General features: G+C 37.5%; 1 long non-coding RNA gene across 1 annotated transcript in view; it reads right to left on the reverse strand.

The window, feature by feature from the left end:
* Window positions 1-1,016, reverse strand: part of LOC119269727 — a 2,244-nt gene extending 1,228 nt beyond the window's left edge. The window contains exons 1-2 of the long non-coding RNA XR_005133696.1: window positions 956-1,016; window positions 778-866 (exon numbers count right to left, since the gene is read on the reverse strand). This is a non-coding gene — a long non-coding RNA (uncharacterized LOC119269727). The remainder of the gene's footprint in view (window positions 1-777; window positions 867-955) is intronic.
* Between the last annotated feature and the right edge of the window lie 2,301 nt (window positions 1,017-3,317).

Consider the following 3,317-nt stretch of genomic DNA (forward strand, 5'->3'; position numbering starts at 1 on the left):
TTTGGAGCTAGCTAAGCATATGAAGTCATTTAGGACCTAAAATATGTCATTTCTTAAGCATATTATATCATTTTAGAGCTAGCTAAGCATATTAAGTCATTTTGGAGGAAAAGATGCTAAGTATAGGTCATTTTAGAGCTATCCTAGGTTAAATATGTCATTTTTAAGCTAGCTAAGCATATTAAGTCATTTTGGAGGAAAAATGCTAAGTATAGGTCATTGTAGAGCTATCCTAGGTTAAATATGTCATTTTGGAGCTAATTAAGCTTATTATGTCATTTTTGAGCTAACTAAGCATATTGAGTCATTTTGGAGGAAAAAATGGTAAGTATATGATTATGTCGCTAGTATCCATATGGCAGAGAACCCGGGCCGACATGACTAGTCATAGAATCAAGGTGACACAAACGTACAGGGACAGGCATACATGACTCAGCAATGCACGTGTCGGTCATCAGCGAGTGCAACCAAGTCGTAGCAAGCTACAAGGACTTCGGTGATACACCGCGTGACATTTCCCCGTAGGGACAGACACAGGAGCAAAGAAAGACACATGCCGGTCAATCCATGTGTTCCGAAGCAGTAGCGAACTACCATGGCTCAGTGGAAGCACTAGGAGGCATTTCCCTGTATGGAAGGCTACCAAAGGCACACGACTAGGTGTCGAATCCCACACATACAATGCATTTCAAACATACACACATTATGCACGATATGTGTAGATACAACGTGGCATCACAACAAAACTCTATTAATCAAAACACTTGGGAAACTTACCGTCATCACGGAGGTGTAGGTGTAGGTGTAGGACCGATCGCGTCAGTGGCAGACGGAGAAGGATCGATCGATGCTTGTCGGGAGTTACGCTGCACCAAAGATTATTTCCAATGTATTGTTAGCATGATGCAACTCAAATGTGAAGACTAGAACTAATGACCGTTCAAATGAAACTCACCGTGCCCGCCGGAGCAATGACTGGCATCGGCGGAGGGGTCTGGCCGTTCTTCTCGCACATGGAGTGCACATTTGGTTTTGACGAGTCAGTCATATTAGTTACTAATGAAAGGAACATTGCGTGCATGATTTAGCTAACTAGTCGTCAACCCGTGCATTCGCACGGGCTATTTTTTTAAAATGAATTAATTAGGTCTTTGTGACATTTATTAAATTGCAAACACGGTATAAAATGTATAAGTACTTCATAAATATGCCTTCAAAGTATGAAATTTATACTCCTAGGTTCTTGGTTTGTCTATGAGAATTGAGTTCTAAAATCTACTCCCTCCATTCCTAAATATAAGTCCATCTAGAGATTCCAATACGAACACATACGAATGTATATATACATATTTTAGAATTTAGATTCACTCATTTTGCTTCGTATGTACTCTTTGTTGGAACCTTTAAAAAGATCTATATTTAGGAACGGAGGGAGTATTTGGTATTAGTACATAATTGATGCGGACATGTCATTTTGTAGCACATGGGTGTTCCATTTTGTACACTGTCGTAATCTGTCTTTCCTGATACTTCCCCCATCCCAAATTATTTGTCGCTCAAATGGATGTATCTAACACTAAAAAAATCCAGACGAAGGGAGTAATATTGTTTAATTATTTCTTGTTTTTTCTCTTGACTAAGCTACTATGGAAATTCCTTTATTTTGTACTTTTTAAGTACGTGTATATATACAATGTGAAGATTATATCTAACAAAGACGAAGGGAGTAATATATTGTTTAATTAGTTCTTGTTCTTTCTCTTGACTAAGCTACTATGGAAATTCCTTTATTTTGTACTTTTTAAGTACGTGTATATATACAATATGAAGATTATATCTAACAGATCTTATACGTAAAAAACAATTATAGCAATACATCAAGAAGCTAACGAATTTTCCCCATATATAAATTCGTGAATCATCATGCCTGGTTAAAATTGAGGAAGTAATCTTGTTTAGTATTCAAGTAGGCAAATGAATAGACAATGTTGCTGTTTTATTGTACTTCTAACTTGCAATAGAATGCATAATATTATCATTTCCAAGTTTGGTAGGGTTGGCTGTTGGATGGTGGGTCATCAACCTTTCTTCCTCTCTCTCCCTCCCAAATAAAACTAAGCTCAAGGATAATATAGCCAACTTCATAAAAAGGGCCAAAAAGGATCATACTCTACGAAACTGGCAACAGAGTAGGCCACAGCTTCAGGAGTTAAGGTAGTCACGGAAGGAGTTCAATGTGCTAACAACATCCAGCAGCATGGGTGTGTCATGGACAGGAAGTTAGTGACATGATGGGTGATATACTTGAGGACTTATGTGTGTTAGCACATAATACATATACACGTTGGAACCTGTTGCCACTTAGATTGAAATAATTTTTCCCAATGCACACTGGTAGGACCCATTAAAGCCAAAAAAAGTAAAACCAAAGCCTGGAAATAATATATACTCCTACTTAGAAATCATAAGTTGTTTCACCTTCCTTCCACATTGAATGTCATTGCTAACTGATTTGAAATGAACATATAAATGAATTGCGCAAAAGAACACAAAATCCAATCACCCTGTTACCATGTCGTTGACTTCCATCAAGTCACTTTCCATGTGTACTCTGGAACATCACTTTAGCCTGGTATGTCCCAGGAGCATGCTCCATCAACTAAGCATATTGCACTGAGAGAAACCACTGTTCTCATCATCTAGTCTATAATGCTTATTTTTGTTTCTTCTTTCTCTGCACATGAACCATAAAGAAAATAAGCTCAAGAAGGAAAGGCCGACTAATCTTTTTCTATACTATATGGGAGTACGGAATTTGTAATACCTTGTTTCCATGTCAATCCATGTCTCATATTTTCAGTTGTTGGTAGCCAGCAAGTAATCCCTAGTCCATAGTGCCTCTTTCTCTGTCCTGGGATGGCGTTCACATATTTTCTGTAGTAGCATTATCAACAGGTAACAATAGTCCACAACATATATAAGATATATTTTGATGCAAATGTACCCAGCTAAAATCTCCATGAGCGTACAAAATAGAGACTAAAGGTTCGTCAACATAGTTTGAGGATCTGGCTAACAATGTGAAAAATTTGGAGTTTTCACACTGAAAACAAAAAGTATTGGTAGCTTCACTACTAAAAATGAAATAGAGACTAGGCAGTACCACTCATGGCTCTTTCTATTTTTAAGACTGAGTTCAGCAACCTCTTTGTCAGGTATTACGATATCACGGACTAATAAGTTTACCAATTTCTAAGAGCTTTCTTGCAGTTTGTACTCTGTTTGTAAAGAAGTACCATGTCACCTTTGATAAGTGT

The sequence above is a fragment of the Triticum dicoccoides genome, chromosome 3A, assembly GCF_002162155.2.
Source record: "Triticum dicoccoides isolate Atlit2015 ecotype Zavitan chromosome 3A, WEW_v2.0, whole genome shotgun sequence".
Taxonomy (NCBI): domain Eukaryota; kingdom Viridiplantae; phylum Streptophyta; class Magnoliopsida; order Poales; family Poaceae; genus Triticum; species Triticum dicoccoides.